At 42.8% G+C, this 25,874-nt stretch overlaps 1 protein-coding gene and 1 long non-coding RNA gene across 3 annotated transcripts in view; one reads left to right on the top strand and one right to left on the bottom strand.

Annotated features, from left to right (window-relative positions):
* LOC118149171 (uncharacterized) overlaps positions 1 to 25,874 on the bottom strand; it is a 300,718-nt gene that overhangs the window by 176,712 nt on the left and 98,132 nt on the right. For both annotated transcript variants that reach the window (XR_013528662.1, XM_078354318.1), the window contains exons 4-5: positions 3,414 to 3,588; positions 1,673 to 1,871 (exon numbers count right to left, since the gene is read on the bottom strand). The gene's annotated coding sequence lies outside the window, so the exon portion shown is untranslated. The remainder of the gene's footprint in view (positions 1 to 1,672; positions 1,872 to 3,413; positions 3,589 to 25,874) is intronic.
* Positions 23,041 to 25,142, top strand: LOC118149172 (uncharacterized). The gene is made up of 3 exons (XR_004736449.2): positions 23,041 to 23,161; positions 23,373 to 23,611; positions 24,015 to 25,142. It is a non-coding gene; the product is annotated as an uncharacterized LOC118149172 (long non-coding RNA).

Here is a 25,874-nt window from a genome sequence, read left to right as displayed (position 1 = left end):
AGCCTAATCCAAGCTTGAGGGGTAATATAACAGAGGACAAAGTGCGGGAGAATAATGAGAAGCGGGACCTGCCTGTACCATTCCGGAGTTGAACGCTCAACTATACAAACTCAAACTACGCCACTCCCAAGGGCAGACGCGCATTCTCAGTGATAGCACCGCTGACGTGCAGGAGGAAGACAGATCTGTTTTCCAGTCTCATCTCATAATTTGAGAGGTTCTTCTCTTGCACAGTGGAGACCATACTCTACTTTATGACAATGACACAGAGCACTTGTAGGTCCTAGCCTTCATCTTCTCTTCTGAAATGGCCCTTGTGTGGGGCCCACTGGAACTAAGAGAGGGGACTGTTGCTTGGCCATATGCCTCCCAGTGACCACACAAAGACCAGAGGGAAGCCCAGAATTACTGCCCGTTGGGACACCACAACTCTATCTTAAGGATAGGTTACCATAAGTCTCAGTTTCTCCATCTGCAAAATGGAAAGAGTGGGTCCTACCTTATGAGTATCACATCACCTCAACGAGCAGCTCCAGTTTTATTAAGGCACCCTCTGCAGTGCTTGGCACGTGGTAAAGACTCACGTGCCAAGCACATTGTTAGTTTCTCTCCTCCACCTCTTAGTAACTCTCACTGAAGTCAACTCTCCCAGTTTTTCTGGAAAAAATCAGTGCTTCCAATAGCACTGTGGCAGGACCTTAAAGTTGGGGACCCAAAAAAAAGCTTTGCACAAGGAGACATACTGAGCCTCTTCAGAAAGCCTACTCTTCCAAGAAATTGTTTCTAGGAATATGATCTAGCATTATTTCCAGGAAGAAAAAGTGACTCATTGGAAAATGTGATTAGACATCATTCAAAGCTCCCCCTCCCCTTCCAAACTGGGTTCATTTCTCCCTAGGTACAAGGGGCTGGTTAAAATAGACTAAAAGAGGCTTTAAGGGAAAGGAAGTTCCAATACATCAATCGGCGGGTTGTGCAGACAGAGAAAGTGCAGTTCACCATTGGGGCTTGGTGATGAAGGGGTGGGGAGGGCCCTGGGGGGGTCTCATGGGAGGCCTCCGCCTCCTAGGTTAAAGCAATTCTCCTGCCTCAGCCTCCTGAGTGGCTGGGATTACAGGTGCCTGCCACCATGCTTGGCTGATTTTTGTATTTTTAGTAGAGTTGGGGTTTCACCATGGTTGGCCAGGCTGTGTTGAGCTCCTGACCTCAGGTGATCCACCCACCTCGGCTTCCCAAAGTGCTGGGATTACAGGTGTGAGCCACTGCGCCCGGTCAGGTGTTCTTTTTTTTTAGAGACAGGGTCTCTATCTGTCACTCAGGCTGGAGTACAGTGGTGCAATCACAACTCACTGCAGCCCCCAACTCTTGGGCTCAAGTGATCCTCCTGTCTCAGCCTCCTGAGTAGCTTGAATTACCAGTGTTCACCACCACACCTGGCTACTTATTATTATTATCATTTTAGAGATGGGAGTCTTACTATATTGTCCAGGCTGGTCTCAATCTCCTGGGCTCAAGTGATCCTCCCACCTCAGCCTTCCAAAGTGTTGGGATTATAGGCATGAGCCCATCAACTCAAGTGTTCTTTACAAAAACCATTGGCAGTGATGTTGGTCTCTTCAACTTCAGTGATTCCTGACCAGACGCCAGCAGGTCAGGAACTCAGCATAATTACCTCACTTCCAGGCCACCCAGGGCTGCCAAAGTGGACAAGAGGTTCCAGATTCCTAGGGATTCAGTCTTCAGGTATCTCCTTTCTGGAATGACTACTGCCAGGTTCCCTCGTGGAAGGCAGCATGCTGTTCCCCTATCCTCCCTCTGGTAGGTCTCTGCAGATTGTCGAAACACCAGCTGGTCCTCCTCGGCTGCTACATCTAGGAGAGGAAAGAGCAGGAGTTACGGACATGGCTTTGAGGGTTTTTTCATCATCTAAGGGTTCAATATTTAGAGCAATATTGATTCGATTTATCTAGTGTTGTAATGTTCCATTGGTTGCTAGGCAACAGAGTTCTTTCTGCCGTGTACTCTGGGTGGCTCATGGGAATTTGACTACCAAAGAGATTACTTTGTGTATGTGGGACTAAATGGACCATAGGTGCCATACATAAGTTGAGGCAGGGGGATTCTGTTTTACTGGGCAGTGTTAAGACCAGGTTTCCTATCACATTTCAGTAATTGCAATTCCGCCTCCAGAACAATACGGCCATTCATGTTCACATTCCCCTACAAGATACCCTTTGAGAACAATTTAACACAAAGTTGTGCTGATGCATAAAACCCTGTGTTGTGTGCTTACCATTCCATCCTCATAAACTTCAAACCTGCACTGGGGCAAGGATGGATTTATTCCTCCCCTTTCCATCCTCCACAAGCCCATTCATAACCAAAAATAGCAATGTGGATTACAAAAGGGCGCATCCTGGTTTGCACTTCAATCCCAGCATGACAGGGTCTTTCTTCATTTCCCTTATCCCACCTTCTCCCCTCCTCACCCCAAAATTGCCTTCTCTTTTTTTTTTTTTTTTTTTTGAGGCCTTTTTGTAAGTCCTTGACAATGATGCTTGCTGTGACTTTAAAATCCCAAGTCAGAACAGCAGGTAATGAGGCACTGTCAGCTTGGGCTATATGGTTCAGTGACTTGGCATTGATGATGTTTATTTTGGAAGCTGCATGATGGCCTGACCTATTTTAGGATCTCTGCTTCCAACATACCTCTCTCCTCCAATTTTCCAATTAGAAGTAAAGATAAAGGGGATTTGGGGGACACTGGAGAGGGAGGGACAGAAGAATCTGGAAAGTGATTCCCCGGGAGTAACACGTGAAGCTGCCCACGTTGTCCTTAACATTGGGACCACTGTCATAAAGACAATTTCAAGTCCTACTGGAAAGGCAAGAACTAGAGGCTGTGTCCGCACAATGCGAAGGAACTCCAGAGGCAATTCTCCGCCTGGCTGTCCGGTGCAGCCACAGTTGGTATTGTTCAGCACTTTTCTCTGCGGGAAGATCTGTTAAGAGAGAAATGATCCCATTCTTCCTAAGAGAAAAGCTATCTAGAGGAGAGAAAGGAAGGGGAGGGGGCAGGGAGAGGCAAGTGCAGGCAAGTGGCCAGCAACACACATTTACAGGGAATAGAAATGGAAAACAGACGTTAGGCAGGAGTATAAACCATTGCCCTAGGAGCACCATCATCAGCCTCTGAAGAATATAGTTTCTCAGATCCAGGCAAATCATACAGTAAGTCGTTGGGAGCTGCAGATTCACTGTAAGCAGCTCTAAGCAACCGCCCTCCTGGGCTGCCTGGTGCCCTGTCTCAACATCTTTCTAGTGGCTGTGCAGTAGCCAGCATTGCTCAGATAACCACTGAGTTTTTCTTGAGTTGTCCACAGAATAGCTGCCCTGGATCATGGACCACTGACCTTGACTTCCTTCTTTGCTCCAACTTCAACTTCTCTGCTAGATTCTCCGAATAGCGGCCTTGGTCTTTTTGTGTCCTTGTAACTCCCACTCTCTTAAAACAAATTCCACTGGGGCCACCAGAAAATGGCTTACAGAGCCACCATGTCCCTTTTGCAGGCTTAGGTCTTGCTGCTCCTGTAAGGTAAGAAGCTCTGCTTTAGATGAGAACACCTCATTGCTAGTTAAAGGGACAAGAACATCTATTCAGAGGAATGCTGGCTACACAGAAGACTCAGAGAAGGAAAGAAAAGGTGACTACAAAAAGGATGACTTCTGATTTTGTCAATCTATGTAGCAGCTCGTAGAAGTTGTTGATTTAAATCATCTACTATAAGAGTTTGTGACTGGGCACAGTGGCTCATACCTGTAATCCCAGCACTTTGGGAGGCCAAGGCGGGTGGATCACTTGAGGTCAGGAGTTTGAGACCAGCCTGGCCAACATGGTGAACGCCCATCTCTACTAAAAATATAAAAATTAGCTGGGTGTGGTGGCAGGTGCCTGTAATCCCAGGTACTCAGGAGGCTGAGGCAGAAGAATCACTTGAACCTGGGAGGCAGAGGTTGCAGTGAGCTGTGATTGCACCACTGCACTCCAGCCTGGGCAACAGAGCAAGACTCCGTCTCAAAAACAAAACACACACACACACACAAAAAAGACTTTGTGGGCTCTGTCTTAAGGAAACACTTTACTGGACTTATCACTACATTCCATTTTAATTTTTTTTTTTTTTTTTTTTTTTGGTAGAAACAGAGTCAAGCAATTCTACTGCCTTGGTCTTCCAGAGCACTTGGATTATAAACATGAGCCACTGCATCTGGCCACTATGTTCAATTTAGTGACTTGCCAGATGGACGCTTATTTCTTACATGTATTTCTCTGCTTATGACTTGCCCGGGTTCTTTATATTCTTGGGACCCATCGGTAGCACTGTGCTTTGTCTGTTCGAATTGACTTGCTTCCTGGGCTCCAACCTGGTCAGAGAAGACAGTTACACCTTTAGCTTTCTACCTCCCGGAATGCTGGGAGCCCACACCTTTTATGTTCTTTATTCTGTCTCTTTAACTGGGAATGAGGTGTTCTCATGCACTCCAGAGCTTCTTACCTTGCAGAAGCAGAACAGCCTGGACCTCCAAGTGAGAGATAGTGGCTCCTAGAGCCTTTTTCTAGCAGCCCTGATGGAATTTTTTCCAGGACAGCGGAGTTATAAGAAAGCAAAAGGACCAGGGCCACTCTTTGAAGAGTCTAACAAAGGAGTTGCAACATTCCTGGAGCAAAGAAGGAAGCAAGGTCAGTGGTCCACGAGCAGGGCAGCTGCACTGTGGACAGCTCAAGAAAACGTCAATGACTATCAAGAAGTGTCTATGCTCGAACCACCCGGGACGTGCCAAGGGGAAGAAAGGAATGTAAAAGGAATAAAGATTCCTATTTTCATAATAGGCTTCAGCATTCCGGGAGGTAGAAAGCCAGAGGTATACCTGTCTTCTCTGACCAGGTCGTGGCCTAGGACGCATGCCCATTGTAGCAGGGATCCCCAACCATTGGGCCACAGACCAGCACCAGTACTGGAACCGGTCTGTGGCCTGTTAGGAATGGGGCTGCACAGCAGGAGGTGAGTGAGCAAAGTTTCACCTCTGTTTACTCCCGCTCCCTATATCGTGCATTCCCGCCTGAGCTCTGCCTCCTGTCAGATCAGTGGCCAGTGGCGTCATTCGATTCTCACAGGAGCGGGAGCGCTTGTGAATGCGCATGCGTGGGATCTACTTTGCTGGCGTCTTATGAGAATCTAATGCCTGATGATCTGTCACTGTCTCCCATCACCTCCAGATGGGGCTGTCCAGTTGCAGGAAAACAAGCTCAGGGCTCCCACTGATTCTACATCATTCTACAATTATTTTGTTATATATTACAATGTCAGAATAATAGAAATAAAGTACACAATAAATGAAATGTATTTGAATCATCCTGAAACCACTCCCCCCTACCCTCACTGTTCATGGAAAAACTGTTTTCCATAAAACTGGTCCCTGGTGCCAAAAAGGTTGGGGACTGTTGCATTAGACCAGACAGAACACAGCTCTGCTGAGGGGTCCCAAGAACATAAAGGGCCCAGGCAAGTCATAAGCAGAGAAATAAAAGTAAGAAATGAATGTCCACTGTGACAAGTCACTAAAATTGAACATAGTGGCTGGCTGTCGTGGCTCAGGCCTATAATCCCAGCACTTTCAGAGGCTGAGGCAGGAAGACTGCTTGAGGTCAGGAGTTTGAGACCAGACTGGACCACATAGCAAGACCCTGTCTCTAAAAAAAAAAGCCCTGAAAATTTTAAATTGAATCCAGTGATAAATCAAGCCAGCAAACAGTCTCCCGCCAACTGAGCCCACAAAGTCTTGTCATAGATTATTTAAATCAACAACTTGTATGAGCTGCAAAATAGATTGACAAAATCAGAAGTTGTCCTTTATCTAGTCATTCTTTGCCTTCTCTGAGTCTTCTTTTAGAATTTCACATGGCAGGTAGGCATCACAATATTTTGGGTCCAAAAATATTTTTCAGGAAAGCAGCCTCAAAATATCAACCTGTCAGACTTTGTCTCAGGTTATTAGCCTGTCTGGTGTCTGCCTTGCAGAAGCTGGCTGGAAATCTGACCAGGTGTGTTTTCCCCTGCTCTTTCTCTATGTATTTCCTTTCTTTACCCAGCATATTTTCCTAGGATTATGATTCACATATTTAAAATTAGAGCAGAAAAAGGGGGGAAAGAGGTGATTCATGTTCATTCCCTATTCCTAGCAATGTTTAGCCTCTGGAATCTAGATTAACAATGTGATGTGCTGAAAGCCTGAAGGAAAATGAGAGAGAGAGGAGGAAGAAAAGGAGGAGGATGAATTGGAGAAGATGGAGCTCACTGCAAATTATATTTCCAGTTCCCAGACTCAGAAGGACATTGCAAATGAAATTGCTTGTGCTTGTAAAATCCTCTCATGCTCAAAGAACCTCTTTTTATAGATGAAATCAGGTTTAACAGAGGAATACTGTGTCTTCAATTAATTAGAAGAAATTAGTTCCCTAATGAAATATATCATCAAGCATTAAAAAAAAACCTAAAGGGTAAGAAGTATTAATGTGTCGATTAAGAGGAAGGATGATAAGTATGTCAGTTTATAGAAAGTAACGCTGTGTCTATATACACAGATGGCTTTGAAAGACATCGACTCTTCCAACTGTTGGATCACAACCAACCAGTTACAAACTGCTTGGTTGCTTGACTGAATTCAGCTGGTTTGTTTTGAAAATAACCCACACTCTGCCTAACATCATTACTTTCCAAACCACTTTGCTGGGTGCTAGCTTCACATGTCTGCCTTCAAACTGTTAATGGATGACACTTGGGAATTGGCTGAAGAAGAGTTAACAGAACGTCCTGAAATCAGGAGAGACCCAAACAAGAGCTGCTGGCAGAAAGCCAACTTCAATCGAGGCGAGATACCAAACCAAGAGACTGGAAGTGCCTGAGAGAAAACCGGGCGCTTCTAGAAAATTCCATCTTAAAACATGTCAAGGGAGCCTGGTTTTTCCTAGGTACCAGGGCTCAGGAGACAATCCTTGAAAGCAGGAAGAAGGAAGAAGCTTGGTGATCTGGTCTTTCCATATGGGAATTTAGTGAGGTGAGACTATTAGTCAATGACTCTTTGGCACTCTCCCTCACATGGAGTATCATTCCTATTTTCATAATCCAGAAGTTTTTAAGAGCAGAACTGTTGATGTACTGCTCAAATGACCTTTAGTTAGTTCCAAGAGAAAGATGGAGAAGTCCACAGAGAGCTGGTTCTTATTCTAAGCAGCTGGGATGGAGGTGGAATGACACAAATGTAGACATTCATTTCTAGCACCTCACAGTATTCACACAGCTCCAGAGAAAGGCAGGGGCACTGATTCCTTTCTAATTAGTCACAGAAGCTTTTGATAAGAGCCCCAAGAGATCCATGCCCCCAAATATCACTTGACACCTGAGCACATGAGTTCGCTAAATGCATCCTGGATGAGATGGATAGGTGGTGCCAAGTCCTAAATCTCCTATGGGGTTTCCCTTGACAGCCCACTCTTATGATTTAGGGCACCAACGGTGGCCCTGGTTTGATTCATCACTTGGTAATTCATCTTCCCCAACAAGCTATGGTTCCTGTTTCGTAACGCCCTTCCATTCTTCTCCTTTGAAGAGAGAGAGAAACAGTGATAAAAGCCAGGCTTTGGAACAGAATTCTAGCTTTTTCCTTCCAGAATTAGCCCTCGGTAAGAAGAAGAAACAACCAGACAATGAAATCAACTTAAAGAAAAACTGTACCTATGGACAAAACAATGACCATTTACACATTAAATATGTTACCTATACCATTTCACATGTTGTAGAAGTCCCCGGATCAGCCATAGCAACATATGAACAAGTGAGTGGATTTTTCCATCTGAACATTCTATTTAAAAGTTAAAAACACAAATGGCTTTTGGGTTATGTTTGGTTGGTTGGTTGGTTTTGTTTTTAAGATGGAGTCTCACTCTCTCCCAGGCTGGAGTGCAGTGGTACTATCTTGGCTCACTGCAACCTCCACCTTCCAGGTTTAAGGAATTCTCCTACTTCAGCCTCCCAAGTTGCTGGGACTACAGGCATGTGCCACCACGTCTGGCTAATTTTTTTTTTTTTAATTTTAGTAGAGATGGGGTTTTGCCATGTTGCCCAGTGTGGTCTCGAACTCTTGAGCTCTGGCAATCTGCCTGCCTCAGCCTCCCAACATATGGGTTTTTAAAGAAAAATTATATTCTGACTCTTATGTATATAAATTTGTTAAAATATTATATCTCACAGTTCTGTCCTACAAGTTATTACTGCCATTTTTTTTTTTTTTTTTTTTTGAGACAAGGTGTAGCTCCATCGCCCTGGTTGGAGTGCAGTGTCATGATCTCAGCTCACTCCAGCCTGGTCTCCTGAGCTCAAGTGATCCTCCCACCGCAGCCTCCCCAGTAGCTGGGACTGTAGGTGCGCACCACCACACCTGGCTAATTTTTGTATTTTTTGTAGAGACGGGATTTTGCCATGACGCTCAGGCTGAGCAACAGACTCCTGAGTTCAAGCTCTCCCTCTGTGGCCTCCCAAAGTGGCAAAATCACAGGTGTGAGCCACCATGCCCGGGCACTACTGCCTTTTGAACTTTGTTGTGAATTATACGCTTTGGCAACTGTAAGTTTAAGTCCCTATACTTCTTGCTTTTACACTTGTAAGCAGTACTTACTGTGCTTTTGTTATAGAAGCAATGCATATGCATTATAGTGAACTTAGAAAAATGACATTTCAGGCTAATATAAAGAAAAAATATGTAGTATATTAATATTACTATATACTAGAAATAATCATCATTCATAACTTGTTCAATTTTGTATGTGTACATTTACCATACATATTAAATAAAACATATAAATATTAGGGTCATCTAATCTAAGGGTAACATAGTATCATACTGCTTTTCTCTGTAAAATACTCTCATCCTAGTTAGCCCTAATCAGCCAGTAATAAATTCTCTCTGTCAGTCTGAAGGGAGTTTATTATCAAAAGGAAGCATAGAGGAAACTCAAGTAAAATTCAGCTTCTGAAATCCAAAAATGGGATTCTGCATCAGACAATACCTTGCAATCCGAGGTATGTTCTTAAGAAAGGTTTGTCCGAATCTCATAATCTCCCCTACCCTAAAACCCAAGTCAACTATTTTTATCACTTAGATTGCAGGTTTTTATTTAAGAGACATACAGATAGAAAGAGGAAAGGGGAAATCTCAACCTCTAATATAAATGTGCCAATTTCCCCCTCTCCAGCCCGAGAAGGATAGCTTTACAGATGAATGAAGGTGTTATAGGAGGCAGATATATGGATAAATGAAGGTATTACAGAGTGCAAAGGAGACCCCAGACTCCATTTGTCATCCACGACTCTACTTCTGAGTCTTGCCTCTCATATTTCCCCAGCTCCATCTTGGGGTGCAGTCACATGAATCTGGCTGCAGAACATTAGTCAGACAGAGAGACACCCTGAGACCTGGCTCTCCTGAGCTGTCCTAGGATCCCAGGTAACAAGGATAGGCAGAGAACCAGATGGGCTTCCCAGGGGTATGACAGAGCACGGTGGGCGTATTAGTCCATTCTTATGCTGCTATGAGGACATACCCGAGACCGGGTAATTTATTTAAAAAAGGAGGTTTAATTGACTCACAGTGCCACATGACTGGGGAGGCCTAAGATGTTTAGATCTATGGATTTTAAACTTGCCTGAATTTTTATTTGTGGTTGAAGGTAGAAGTAAAATATTCTAGAAAATGTACGGATCTAGGACATTTACCAACGACTTGCACTTTGTGGGAAAAAATGGTTTTGGAAGACATTGTCTAATGACCTAGAGCTAAATCAGTATTATGAACTCATAAAAGTCAATGCTCTGACACTCGTTGTTATAAAAATGAAACTTACAATCATGGCGGAAGGCATCTCTTCACAGGGCGCCAGGAGAGAGAATGGGTGCGGAGCAAACACGTAAGTCCCTTATAAAACCACCAGATCTCATGAGAACTCACTCACTATCACAAGAACAGCATCCGGAAAACCACCCCCATGATTCAATTATCTCCACCTGGTCTTGCCCTTGACACGTGGGGATTATTATAACCCAAGGTGGGATTTAGGTGGAAACACAGGGCCAAACCATATCCGTGGGCCTTCTGCAGAGCTGAGATGGGCCCATAGGCCAGCAACCTGAATGGAGGAGGAGGCAGAAGCTCCAGGATCATTTTTTTCTTGAGACAGGATCTCACTGTGTTGCCTAGGCTAGAGTGCAGTAGTGCAATCATAGCTCACTACAGCCTCAAGTCCTAGGCTGAAACAGTTCTCCTACCTCAGCCTCCAGGTAGCTGTGACTACAGGCACACACTCTCATGTTGGGCTAATTTTTATTTTTATTTTGGAGGGACAGGGGTCGTGCTATGTTTCCCCATCTGTTTTCTAACTTCTGGCCTCAAGCAATCCTCTCACTTCAGCCTCCCAAACTTCTGGGATTACAGGAATGAGTCACTGCACTTGGCTAGGGATCTTTTTTTTTTTTTTTTTTGAGACGGAGTTTCGCTCTTGTCACCCAGGCTGGAGGGCAATGGCGTGTTCTCAGCTCACCGCAACCTCCGCCTCCTGGGTTCAGGCAATTCTCCTGCCTCAGCCTCCTTAGTAGCTGGGATTACAGGCACGCGTCACCATGCCCAGCTATTTTTATATTTTTAGTAGAGACGGGGTTTCACCATGTTGACCAGGATGGTCTCGATCTGTCGACCTCGTGATCCACCCGCCTCAGCCTCGCAAAGTGCTGGGATTACAGGCTTGAGCCACCGTGCTCGGCCCTGGGATCATTTTTTACACAAAGGGTGTCAGAGCACTGACTTTCATGAGTTCATAATATTGATTTAGCTCTAGGTCAATTAGACAACGTCTTCCAAAACAATTTTTTTTTCCTACAAAGAGCAAGCCGTTGGTAAATTTCCTAGATCCTTACATTTTCTAGAATATTTTGCTTCTACCTTCAACCACAAATAAAAACTCAGGCAAGTTTAAAATCCATGGATCTAAACATCTTTTCTGTAAAACCTGGGGGACATTATTCCATCATCTTTCAGAATTTCATTTTAAAGAGCAGAAGTCTGAAGCCAGCCTGACATTGTGTTGCTCTGTGGTGAAACCGATTGTTTTCCTGCCTCGATATTCCTAGATATTTGCCAAATCTTGTATGATTGTTTTCTTTTCTTTTTTCTTTTGAGACAGGGCCTCACTCTGTCACCCTGGCTGGAACAGAGTGAGCAGTGTCACAGACATAGCTCATTTCAGCCTCCAAATCCTGGGCTTAAGTGATCCTCTGCCTCAGCCTCCTGAGTAGCTGGGACTACCAGGCACGTGCCACCATGCCTGGTTAATTTTTTAATTTTTTGTAGAGATGGGGGTCTCACCATATTACCCAGGCTGGTGTCTACCTCCTGGGCTCAAGCTATCCTCCTGCCTCAGCCTCCCAAAGTGCTGGGATTACAGACAAAAGCCACTGTACTGGGACTGTGTGACTTATTTTAATACTCAGAATTCTTTTAATTGCTAGAATATGAGTGAGAGAGACAGAGAGTGTTTTAACCTGTAGTATAACAAACCATTTCAATCTTTAAATTCAGATTCTTTTCCAGATTCATATAGATTCCTTAAACATATATTTTTTACATTTTGCTCCATTTGTCCTATTTCTTTCCTTAGAAATCTCTGTCATTCTTAAGTTTTCTCTCTATCTAATCCATATCTGTCTACTTCTTGGGGCTTTTATCTATTAGCTTTTTCTCCTGAACTCCGAGAGCTTCTCAAGTTTGTCTTCCACGTCACTGTGACTTTTTTCATCTTAATACTTTATATTAGTTACCTTGATTCCTCCTGCTAATTTCTTCCTGTTTGTCTTGGCTGGCTAAATCTGAATCTGATCCTGTTAAATCCTTCACCTCTTCCATTTCCTTTTTATGATTTTGCTTCCTCTCTCATCAAGGCAGTGGTCACCACACAGTTTCTAAGAGGTTGTCTTTGTTCTTTCGGTAAATATTTCCAGAACTATCTTTTTCTCTTAGCATACCAAGAGCTTCTGCCCTTTCCTTATTCTTCAGCATTTTTTTCCACCTAGCCTATGTGAATCATTCTTTAATGTTTTCATCCTGAAAATAGGAAAGCATGCCTATATTTGGGCGTTCTCAAGCGATTTCATAAACTTCTTCGAGATCTACTCACAAGCCCCATAAGTGCCAGGACGTCCCCTTCTCTTTAGATCAGAATTATCTAAATGAGGTTCCCTTAATCAGTGGCTACTCTTTTTTTTTTTGAGATGGAGTCTCACTCTGTTGCCCAGGCTGGAGTTCAGTGGCATGATCTCAGCTCAATGTAAATTCTGCCTCCCAGGTTCAAGCGATTCTCCTGCCTCGGCCTCCTGAGTAGCTGGGACCACAGTCGCCCACCACCATGCCCAGCTAATTTTTTTTGTATTTTTAGTCAAGACAGAGTTTCAGCATGTTGGCCAGGATGGTCTCGATCTCTTGACCTTGTGATCCACCCACCTCACCTCCCAAAGTGCTTGGATTACAGGCATGAGCCACCGTACCTGGCCACTCAGTGGTTTCTTTTACATCATTTAGCCTATTGATTTAATACATTGAGCTCCTGCAAAATGCAAAAGGTGTTGGAAGCTACTTCGAGGTTATAGTTCTTAAGAATAATTATAACACTAGTACTAAGAAGACTCTCTCTTACAACGCCTCTTGACATCGTCTTAGGTAATCTTTACTTAGGTTTAGATCAGAGAAGGTGACATCCTGGCCGTTATAGGGCTTGTGAGTGCCTAAATGATCCAAGCTCATTCTTAAGGATCTTACATGCATTAATCTAGTCCTAATTTTCTGTTTTCTCTCATCCCCACAGCTTAGTCCTCTACCCTTAAGAAATAATGAAGGCCTAGTGCACTGAGTCATGCCTGTAATCCCAGCACTTTCGGAGGCCAAGGCGGGTGGATCACTTGAGGCCAGGAGTTCAAGACCAGCCTGGCCAACATGGCGAAACCCCATTTCTACTAAAAATACAAAAATTATCTAGGAATGATGATGTACACTTGTAATTCCAGCTACTTGGGATATTGAGTTAGGAGAATAATCACTCTGAACCCGGAAATGGAGTTGCAGTAAGCAGAGATCATTCCACTGCACTCCAGACTGGGTAACAGGGCAAGACTCCATCTCGAAGAAGAAGAAGGAGGAGGAGGAAAAATTAACCCTAATCATTTACAATGGATCAAATACAGCAGACGTATATTTCCAGTTTGTGTAAGAGTTCAAGAGCTACGGAACAAGAAGCAGCTCTCCTCCATGCAGTGATTCAGGGACTCAGGCTCCTCAAGTCTCCATCCACAAGATGGAGGAAAGGAAAGAGAACAAGGAGGAGACACAACCTCCTCTCAAAAGTCTTGGCCTAGGATGAGCACAAATCACTTCCACTCATATTTCACTGGACGTGACTAAATCATGACCATATTCAGCTTTGAGAGAACTCTAGCTGTGTGTTCAGGAAAAAGAAAAGAATACTGATGTGCGTGAACAAGTCTGCCACAACCCTAAAAACTATCATTACCAGTACATAGTGCTATGCAGATTTTTCCTGCCTTCTCCCCTTGTCACCACTGCTTTTCTTGGTTGCAAAAAATACAACTCCCAAATTCATCTACTGTGACTCCTCTGGCTCCTTCTCCTCCTAGCTATTTTGAATAAGATGATCCATCCATCCCAGCCTCAGCTCCTGGGATGAGAATTCCATAACCAGCCCAGGGAGCCTCAGATCACACTAGAAATTAATCAGAGGAAATAACAAGGAGAGAAAGAAGTGCCTAAATGATCCCAGCTTATTCTTAAGGATCTTACATATACTGATCAAGTCCTAATTTTCTGTTTTTTCTGTTTTCTGTTTCTGTAACCTACTTCTTCTTCTCTGCTGGTTTCAGAAGACCCCTATTTTCTCTGGCAACAAAGGCAAAACAGAGCAAGCCAACACACTCCCACATCAACAGTTCTCAAAGTGTGGTCCTCAGGTCAGAGCCTTAGCATCACCTGTGTACTTATTAGAAATACAAATTTTTCAGGCTTCGCTCCGGACCTGCTGAATTAGAAACTCGAGAATAAAGCCCAGTAATCTGGTTGAACAAGCCCTTCAGGTGATTCTATTATACACAAAAGTTGGAGAACCACTGCTCGAAACAAAACAAGGCTGTCACCTGGGTCCTAGCTAAGACCTCCCCCCCAAGCCCCCACCATGTGAACTAGTAGCAGTTTATTTTCATTGCAAGCAAAACATACAAGAGGAATGAAATTCTAATCTTATGAAACTGAAAGTATAGAATGATGACGGTAAAACTCAAAGCTCTATTCCGACTTACAAGGAAAACTTTTAAAATTAAAGTCTTCATTAAATAGGAAGATTTCATCACTCACAAAGGGTTACTTGTTTGTCTTCTTTAGGCTAATTATCTCATTCCCCGTGCTAAATTAACATGACCATTGGTGATAAACACAAAGACATAAAATATCTGATGTGAAAGGAATTTCAGTGACCATCAAGTCAATCACCTTTATTTTATTTTATGTATTTTTATTTATTTATTTATTTATTTATTTATTTATTTGAGATGGAGTCTCACGATCTCTCCCAGAATGGAGTGTGATCTCAGCCACTGCAACCTCCACCTCCCGGGTTCAAACGATTCTCCTGCCTCAGCCTCCCAAGAAACTGGGATTACAAGCATGTGCCACCACGCCCAGCTAATTTTTGAATTTTTAGTAGAGACAGGGTTTCACTATGTTGGCCAGGCTGTTCTCAATCTCCTGACCTCAAGTGATCCGCCCCGCCTCGGCCTCCCAAAGTGCTGAGATTACAGGCATGAGCCACCACCCCTGGCTAGATCCCCTTTATTTTAGAAAGTTGAAAACTGAGGTCCAGGAAAAGCAAGTGGATCTTCCAAGGTCCCACCCCCTGGGTGCAGAGAGAGCCAGAACTAGTGCCCACAACTCCTGATTCTGGACCCAAACAATCATTCTGCCTACATCATCTCATGCAATCATGTTTGTGAAACCCTCTGAAACATGCGAAGTGCAAAGTGGTTGCATTCTATTAATATTTAATGGGGTTCAGATAATTTGAATTCCAAATCTTAAAGAGCCAAAGTTAAATGTGTGTGCAAATTTGTTCTCTAAGCCCTGTCCAAACGCAAATAAAAAATGAATGAACAGTACCATCATAGAATTATAGAGCACTTTGGGGCATTCATGTTGATATTAAGAAATGTAATGGAAGAGCATCAGGCAGCACGCTCTGATATCTCTGTTTTATGTTTTCTTCTAAAATGCCTGTGGTATCATAGAGCTCTCAGAGAAATTTCCACTAACAGACCAACAGGCCTGAATGGGGAACAGTAATCTGTGGGTTCCATAGACCTCACTTCACAAAGACAGAATCCCAGGCATTGTGAAAGAACATGGGAAACGTGATTTTTCTCTCACTGTCCCAAGAAACTAGAGCAAAAGCAACAAGAAATCTGGACCGCACAGACAGTACACAAAACACTCTTTCCTGCTACTTTCCCCTGCCTCGGCCTTCCCATATCATTTCAACAACCCTTCAGAAACAGTGCCTGCTAGGAACCCACTGGCTGACCTGGTCAGAGATGTTCAGGTTCTGAAAGCAGTAAGAGCCAGAGCTTTGCACTGTGGCAGAGCTGGAACGTGTCAGAGATGGAGAGCAAGCGAGGCAGTAATGGGCTCGTGTCCCAGGTCACTGATAAATGGAGTTGGGTGACCCTGAGTTGGTTTTATGGGTGGTCTTGCTGCCTACTTCCCAGTTGGCTCAGATGGAGCTGGAATAGCCATGGGAGCCCTGTTTACCCTGCAGCTGCCTCTCCAAAGGGCGATGTTCCTTCCCGTTTATTTTTTAGGGTGTGAGCTAAAATAGTTGTCTCTCTGCCTTAACTCTGTAACTGGCTGAACTGGGTCTTCAACTTGGGACTCATTTTTTAATAGCTTTATTTATGTATAATAAATTCTAGTCTCTTGGTAGGATATATTTTCATATCATTTTCCTAGGGAAGAAATCCTGTTAGAACCATTTTCCGTAACAATTAAGGCTTTTGCAGCCCTAGGTTCCGAATCAGAGACAAGCCTGTTTCCCCTCTTCTAAATTCCATTATCTCCTTTTCTGCCTTGTAAAACATCACCTTTCGCCTTTTATCATCAGATCTGGGTTTAGGGTTATTCTCCTTGCCGACAGTCCACAGGAGAAAGATTTCATCAGAAGTCCTCTGAGATGGCTGCCAGCCCTAAGGGTTCTGTAGCATCTTATTCAGAGACATGGAATGATTCCACCATTAAAACATTGTCTATGACTTTCCTATCAATGGTCCCCACAGAAAGTGAGGCTGGGTAAACCCAGTAGAAATGCTGGCCACATAGACTCATGCTGGGTGGACCTGGAACTACAGGAAGCCAGGGTCTTGGGTGGGTCAACGCCAGAGAGGGTCACTTGTTTGCTAACAGGAATAATACCATAAGAAACGGAGATTCCCACCAGAGCCGGGAGTGAGTAAGAATTCAGAAGGCAAAGACATCAGTCAGAGGCTGGAAATGGAAAGAAGCATAAGATGAGTCAGGCCTGTGTATGAATTAAGGTAACTGAAGTCTTAGTTATGTTGTGTCTTTGTGTCTTTCTAAAAGGCCGAATTGTCTAACGACCTAAATGTCCATAAGTTGTGACAAATTAAACTATGGTAAATCCATACAATGGGTAAATCCATATTATCAGTTCTTTAAACAGTGGTAGATATTCAAGGTATGGTATTCAGTAAAACAGGTTATGATGCACCATGAATATAATGTCATTTATGTAAAAATGTATGTGTATGTATATACATGTATGCAATTATGTGTGTATATGTGTATGTACTTATGTGTGTATATGTGTGCACTTGTGTATATAATTTATGCCTCTAAGTATAAATGCACATAAAGAGATTGCTGGCAGCTTGAATGAATATTTACCAAAATTAAAACTGCTTTCAGCATAAGATAATTTTCTGGTAATTTTTTACTTTTCATTTAGCTCTTTTTATATTAGTTTGCCATTATCCTTTCCTTAAAACTTACCAAATGCTCAAAATCCAGTCTATTTTAAGATAGTAGTATTAACCATTTACTATTTGCTGGTGACATGCATTATCTTATCAGAAGTTTACAGCAATTCTCAGAAAGAAAATATTATTCTTTTTTGAATGAGCAAACAGGACTTTAGATGTTGAGAAATCGACCCACAGTCACATAGCAAGAAAATGACAGAGCTGTAACAGTAATGTCAGACTGTCTAACTCCACAGTAGTTGCCCTCAATCCCTGTACCGTACTGCTATAAAGAATGCAAGAAATACAGGCCTTCTCTAGTAAGGACCGTGACAATCCATGAGCATAATTTCCCTAGTTGCTTCTTCTCCAGGGATACAGTGAGCAGAACATTATGAACTCGAATCAGCCTTGACAAGGAAGGTTCAGCACTCCCAAACCTATTCAAAACTGAGTGACTTAATTCTCTTCATATACCAATGTGATTATTAATTTTATGTCACCGTGACTGAGCCAAGGGTTGCCCGGATGGCTGGTAAAGCATTATTTCTGGGTGCATCTACGAAGATGTTTCTGGAAGAGATTAGCATTTGAATCAGTAGACTGAGTAAAGAAGATTGGCCCTCACCAATATGGAATGACATCATCCAGTGCATTGAGGGCCTGAATGCTAAAGAAAGGTAAAGATTGAGCAAATCAACTCTTTCTTCCTGAGCTGAGACACCCATCTTTGGCTCTCAGACATCAGAACTCTGGGTTCTTGGGCCTTCGAATTCTGGGACTTACATCAGTGGCAACCCCAGTTCTCAGGCCTTCAGATTTAAACTGGGAGTTAACATCATCAGCTCCCCTGATTCTCGGGTCTTCAGACAGACTGAACTACACCACAGGCTTTCCTGGGTCTCCAGATTGCATGTGGAGGATGGTGGAACTTCTCAGGCTCCATAATCATGTGAGCCGATTCCCATGATACATATCCTCTTATATATAAATATACACACATATTATATGTACATTATATATAATATATGTGAGCCACACCACCACCAGGTGTGGTGGCCCACGCCTGTAATCCCAGCGCTTTGGGAGGCCAAGGCGGGCGGAGCATGAGGTCAGGAAATCAAGACCATCCTGGCCAACATGGTGAAACCCCATCTCTACTAAAAATACAAAAAATTAGCTGGGTGTGGTGGTGCGTGCCTGTAGTCCCAGCTGCTCAGGAGGCTGAGGCAGGAGAATCACTTGGACTGGCGGCGGGGAGGTTGCAGTGAGCTGAGATCGCGCCACTATACTTCAGCCTGGCGACAGAGCGAGACTCCATCTCAAAAAATATATATATATATATATATATTACAATTACATAGTATATATTATATCTATTATAATTACATATTATATATAACAATTACATATTATATACTATATAAGTACATATATATAATATATGCATTATATATTCTATATAATATATACATACATTATATATATACACAGTATATGTTATATACACTTTATGTATGTTATGTATATTATATATAATATAGCTAACATAGATATATCTATAGATATACTATATTAGGTTGGTGCAAAAGTAATTGCAGTTTTTAACATTAAAAGTAATGGCAAAACCACAATAAACTTTGCACCAACCTAATATATATAATATGATATGATCTAACATAATATACAGATATATATATATGTATCTCCTGGAGTTCAAAGTCCTTGAGTCCTGGAGCCCCAAACCACCTAGGGCCACCCTGATTGAAGATGCTTAGGCCATGTGGAGGTTCCTTCACTGAAAATCAGAGTCAACTGCCACACTTGAATGAAGACATCTCTGTATGACTTTAGCCTCCAGATAACAAAACACCCGCAGCTACTGTGTCTCTCCAGCTGAGGCCGAGACACCATGGGTTAAGGTCAAGCTATCCCTGTCTAATTCCTAACCCACAGAATCCATGAGCATGATAAAATGGTTGTTTTATGTCACCAAGTTTTGGAGGATCTATTGCACAGCAATAGTAAACCAGAACAGATAAGCATGCCTCCAGCTCCAACTCCATCTCCTTCCTTCAAGAGCTGTCCATTTCACTGAATTCTTCCTAGTTGGCTTTCTGCCTTGGGGGTTGTTTGGACGGGAGTTATTGACTGCAATCTCTTTCTCCATAAAGCTCAGACAAGTTGCAAGCTCCCTGAAGGCAGGGATGAGTTTGTCATTTTGACAATTATAGCTCAACACCAGCCACACTGCCTGGAGCATAAGAGTAGGCCGTTTCAGTTATCTATCACATTCTTGAAGCCATCCCAAAGCTTACTGACTTAACATGGGGGTCAGCAAATTATTGTCCACAGGCAAGTCCAGCCTGCCAGCTCTGTTTCTAAATAAAGTTTGATGGGAACACAGCCACACTCACTCATTTACATATCGTCTCTAGCTGCTTTCACTCTACAGTGGCAGAAGTGAGGAGTTACGACAGAAACCATAAAGCCCTCTTGTGTCGCCTAAAATATTTATTATCTGGCCCTTTACAGAAAATGTTTATGGGTCCCTAGCTCAACACAACAATAATTTATTATTTTTACAACTTGTGTGGTTGGCTGGGCTCAGCTGAGCAAGCTTTTCCCCTCTGCACGGTCACTAATGAGACTGCATTTGTCTGAGAGCTTGGCTGGTGCTAAGACATTCAGGGTGGTCTCCCTCATATGACTGGGGCCTTGGTGCTGTTGTCTCGGTCATCTTGCTGGGCCATCTCAAATCTCTTCCACTTATCCTTCCATTCTCTGTCTCTCTCTCTCTTTCTCTGTCACTCACCTCTCATCATTCATTAACTCATCTCAAGTTTTTCTATTAAAGCTTCCAAGAAAGAAAGCAAAAGCAGAAGCTACCCACCCTCTTTAGATCATGCCCAGGATTGCTTGAGGATCACTTGAGCCCAGGAGCTCAAGACCAGCCTGGGTAACATAGCAAGCCTCCATCAATACCAAAAATTTTTTTTTTTAATTTAGCCAGGCATAGTGGTGCACGCCTGTAGTCCAAGCTATTTGGGAGGCTGAGGTAAGAGGACTGCTTGAGCCCAAGAGTTGAAGCAGCACTTCCACTGTATTCTATCAGTCACAGCAAGTCACAGGGTCAGCCAAGATTGAAGGGGGGAGACCGCCCACTCCTGGCTGGGTGGAGCAGCATGGCTGTTTCTTTGATGCAATCTACCACATAGAGCACACAGTCACTATTTGCTGGGTGAATGCAGGAGAGCTCACAAAGGCATACAAGTAGAAAGAAAAGTGAGCAAGAAAAAGGCAATGCCCTGAACTATACATCCTAGCTTATCACATAGAAGGCCAAGTCTGCACGAGCTTCCTCAGCAGGTAGGGCCCAGTGGAGCCTAAGAAGAGAAGAGCTTCCCACTGCGTATGGAAAGAACATGAAACAAATCATATGGTCAATGTAACCATCTGGGGAAGGGAGGAGCTGCAGGGGTGCGGTGGAGGGGAAATTAGACTGGATCTATACAGCAAATTATACTGGATCTATACAACTCTCTCCAAAAAAGTGCAACAACCAGACTTCAGGTGTACCAGCTTTTTTTTTTAAGAATTGTCTAGAAGATTTTCCAGCTTTTACCCAAACCCTCCTCTCTCTCTCTCTCAATCTCTCTCTCTCTCACACACACACACACAAATAGACTTCATAGGTTAATGGCTGTCTCTCTCTCTCACACACACACACACACACACACACACACACACAGACTTCATAGGTTAATGGCAGACAAGAGCTAATAGGAATTGAGAGGGAGGCAAAGCAATGAACTATTGTGTGTGTCTACAGCTTCTGGATGAGTGTATTCAATAGCCTTCTACGGTACTGGTCATACGTCAGACCAGATAGCTGATCTCAGTGGATACGACTTCTCAGGCTGTGAGTTCTGTTACGGCAGCATCTGACCCAGGTGGTTAGTTTATAGGCTTTGAAGTACTTGTTACAATCCAAGGCAGGAATGTGGTAGTCTTCAACAATATTGGAGTGTTATCCAATGCTGTTGGATATTGTCTTTCAATGGTATACATAGATTGCAATGAACAAAGCTAGCAACTCAGCAAGTGAAATGACTAGAAGAAAATGATTCCTACTTATTATTTCATTGAATCCTGTGAAGAAGTTAAAATTTACCCATTTCATAGAAGAGAAAACTGATCATTCATGGTGGCTTATGCCTATAATCTCAGTGCTTTGGGAGGCCAAGGTGGGAGGACTGCTTGAGGCCAGGAGTTCAAGACCAGTCTGGGCAACATAGCGAGACCCCATCTCCACAAAATGTACACTATTGGGGTGATGGGTATACTAAAAGCTCAGACTTCACTATACAATGCGTCGTTGTAACACGACTGCACTTGTGTCCCTAATTCCATAAAAATATAAAATTAAATACTTTTTTTAAAGAACACTTTCTTTTTTTTTTTTTTTTGAGATGGAGTTTCACTCTTGTTACCCAGGCTGGAGTGCAATGGTACGATCTCGGCTCACCGCAACCTCCGCCTCCTGGGTTCAGGCAATTCTCCTGCCTCAGCCTCCCAAGTAGCCGGAATTACTGGCATGCACTACCATGCCCAGCTAATTTTTTGTATTTAGTAGAGACGGGGTTTCACCATGTTGATCAGGATGGTCTCGATCTCTCAACCTCGTGATCCACCCGTCTCGGCCTCCCAAAGTGCTGGGATTACAGGCTTGAGCCACCGTGCCCGGCCTAAAGAACACTTTCTTTAAAAAAACATCTAGCTCCAGGCTTGACTTCTCACAGAAACTCCAAGCCTTCATTTGGTAGCTACACGTACATCTCAAAATTAACAGGGTTGAACAAAACTTTTGACTCCCTTACAAGTTTGCTCTTCGCATTTTTCCCATCTCGGTAAATGGCACTGCTAGTCAGCCACTCAAAGCTCACATTCCTGCGAATCCTCAGTTTTATCTCGCCCTTTCTATCCAGCAGCTCCACAGTGCTTTCCCATATCAGTGAATACATAGGTAACAAGATGGAGAAAGTGAAATGTTCACCAGGAATCCTCTTGGGGTCAGCAGGCCATGTGTTAGGAAGAAATAGCTAATGACACATTTAGAGTAGTTTAAAACTCAAAAGGTAAGTTCAAGGAATTAAAGATGATTTCTCAACTATTTTGGAATAATGGATCCTGTTAAATCGAGATTTTTCAAAGGTTCTTCTTGAAAATGAGAACACAGTTCAGGGTCAGAAACTGTGACAGCTCTGCTTAAGCTGGCGAGGATGGGGAGAAATGGGAATATTTGCATGCTGTTGTGATAATAAATTATTACAACCTCTATGGAATACAGCATGGAGATTTCTCAAAAAGCTACAAATAGAACTACTATTCAATCCAGCAATCCCACTCCTGGGTACCTAGCCAAAGGAAAGAAAATCATTATATTAAAAACGCACCTGCACTCACATGTTTACCACAGCACTATTCACAAAAACAAAGTCATGGAATAAACCTAGATGTCTATCAACAATGATTAGACAAAGAAAATGCAATATGGAATACTACTCAGCCATAAAAAGAATGAAATGATGTGTTTGGCAGTAACACAGATGGAACTGGAGGCCATTATCCTAAGTAAAACAACTCAGAAATGGAAAGTCAACTACCACATGTTCTCACTATACCCAGTAAAAATGGAAGTAAATTCATATACCTTAGGGATCAAGAAACAGGTAAAAACAAGCATCTTTGAACAGGATAGTGTGACCAGAACACCACCATTGCTGTAGCTACCATTGTCATAGCTACCATTACACACTTCCACAGATGCTTCCAAGCATGAATTCCAGTTGGTTCTTATCTCTGCTTCACTTGCTTTTAGAAGCAAAGACCCAGGAGGAGGCTTCCAGTTGGTTGAGCAGGGGCATATGGGCCACCAAGGGGCCCAAATAGAAGGTCTCCGTTTTCTATAGGTAGGTGCACATTCATTCCCTGACATTTCACTCAGTGAGAGAGTTCTCCAAGGCAGGAAATGGGGCTAGATTTCGGAACTCAAAAATAAGGATGACCAAGTCCTCTAGGAAAGGATGACATAGATTTGCTGTGACCTTGACCCTGTCCCTCTCTCATTCCCACTCTACTTTTTCATAGTTGGACTTCTCAGACCTGGATTCTCTACCATAGGGTTTTTCTTCAACGGCCCTTGTGGCTGATGGGAGAATTCTGTATTCACAATCTACTAAGGCAGCCGCACAGAAGATCTCTTGACCAACAGTTTCATGACCGACCTTAAGGAAGCATTGGAGACGTTCATATAGTCACGACTATGCAAAGAGACACATGCCTTCTTCCTATGAAAATAATGCCCAGGGAATCACTGCATACTCGAGCCCTCCAACTGCAGGCCAAGTGACTTTGAGCAAGTGAGCTTTCTAAGACCTGGATTTTTGCAACTATAAAGTGAGGTTAACAATCTCTGTCTTATAGGATTATTATGAGAAGTAAATGCAATAACACACAAAAGGGTCTGGCAAACTGCCTGGCACAGAGGAAGGTCTCAGATATAAGAGTTGGTTTATCATCTTTAAAAGTTTGTAAGATAGTTAGAAAGACCAAATGTATCCTTTCTGTGAGCTGAAGAGTTTTGAAAACCATGCTATCCAGGAGTTTTCAAAACGGATTGAGCTGCCCAATTCCCATTTACAAATTCATGGAGCTCCCATATATAAAACAAATAAAGCTGAGCTGTTTGGCTGGAGCTTTGCAGAGCTTGGAACCTGGCCTGCTCAAATGCTCCTTCATGTTTTTCTTTCTGCCTCCATACAGCAGTTACATCTATCAGAAACGCTCAGACCCCTCTGCAGAACTGGAGCACTCCAGAAAACCACCGACGCCAATCACTTACTCTACAGAGGGGAAATGTGAGTTTCAGAGAGAAGTCATTTTCTCAAAGGCTCTGTAACAAGTTCCTTCTCTATTGAAAGGCAGTCATTCCTCATACTTAAAACTCATCTTCAGGATGAATAGATAAGTAATAAAGCAAGCAGAACCGAATGTTAATGGTAGAATCTAGGTGACAGATGTATGCGTGTTCACTGTACCATTCTTCTAAACTGGCTGTATATTTGAACATTTCTGTAATAAAATGTTGAGGAACATTTGTAAAATAAATCTAAACTTTGCGGTCAGAGGCCAATGAAGTTTCTTAAAAAAATTAAATGGCCTCAGGTTTACAGTTTATCAACTTAAAGCTATTTAAAGAAGCATTTCCCTGAATTGTGTGATGCTGTCAAGGGGTAAGTTTCAGATTCTTTTTCTTCTCAGGATATCCAAGGCCACAGTAAAACATGCGCTGGCTGTGGATTTCTCTTGGAGACCAAAATTACCAAAAAAAAAAAAAAAACCATGGAAACACTTTTATGTTATTTATTTATTATTTTTCAGAGATGGGGCCTCTCTCTGTTGCCTAGGCTAGAGTGCAGTGGCCTGATCATAGTTCACTGTTGCCTTGACCTCATGAGCTCTAAGTGAGTCTATCCCCTCAGTTTCCAGGTGGCTGGAATTACAGGCACACACCACCATATCTGGCTAATGTTTTAATTTTTTTTGTAAAGAGGGGCTCTCACTATGTTTCCCAGGCTGGTTTCGAACTCCTGGCCTCAAGTGATCCTCCCAACTAGGCCTTCCAAAGTGCTGAGATGACAGGCACTAGATGACATCCAGCCAGAAACCCTTTCGAGAGAGCGAATCTATAGAAGATATCATGAGCAATTTAGAAAAGTTACAAATCCTGGACAAAGAACTGACTATACCACTTCCATGCTATTGCAATTACTGTAGCTTTGTGTTAGATCAGACAACATAAACGTGTATCAAAACATCACGTAGCACACCATATACACACACACACACACACACACACACACACACATATATATAAAATTTTTGTGAATTAAAAATATTTTAAACCCAACTATAGAATCTAGAAATAAAACTTTTATTTGTAAAAAGGAAAATTGTTCATAGATTTGTGTTGATAATTTTATCAGAGGTGTAATCTTCCTATATGCTCACACACAGTGTACAGACAAGTGAACACCTCTAGGAGTTGGTCAGAAGCAACTGAGAGCAGAGGTCCAGGTTCTCAGGCCATGCCATGGGTGCAAAAGAGAATAATGAATGCAGAAGAGAAAGAATCTAGTAATGCTTAAAAAAAAAAAACCAACAACAAATAATTGTTTCCATGTCAAAAGAACAGCTTTCAACAAACAGCTCTCCATTTTTCAAGGAGAAAAGTGATGGTCCTAAAAATAGACCAAGATTATCCAAACCGAATAACACGGGTCCCAGGAGGAATAGAAAAGGTAAGTAACCTTGAAATCATAATTAAGGAAATAATTGGGGAAACATTTCCCAGATCTATAAAGAGAGCTTAGCAGACAAATGGAAGAAATACTCAGAATTCTGGCCAGACGTGTCCCTAAAAGAAAAACCCCTGATGCCATGTAATTACCAACAGTAAGAACAGAAAGATACACAAAGAAAACAGAATGCCAAGAACAAAGGATAATTAATTGGGAAGAGAGTTAAGGGAGCCAGCAAGTTGTACAGAGGGGAGAGACCTGGATTTGGACTTAGCAGATTCAAATAGGATCTGGCTCTGTCACTTCGTGGACATGAGGCTTA

Source organism: Callithrix jacchus, chromosome 2 (genome assembly GCF_049354715.1).
Source record: "Callithrix jacchus isolate 240 chromosome 2, calJac240_pri, whole genome shotgun sequence".
Lineage (NCBI taxonomy): Eukaryota > Metazoa > Chordata > Mammalia > Primates > Cebidae > Callithrix > Callithrix jacchus.
Note: the sequence above shows the minus strand (reverse complement) of the source record. Positions and strands in the feature narration are given on the sequence as shown.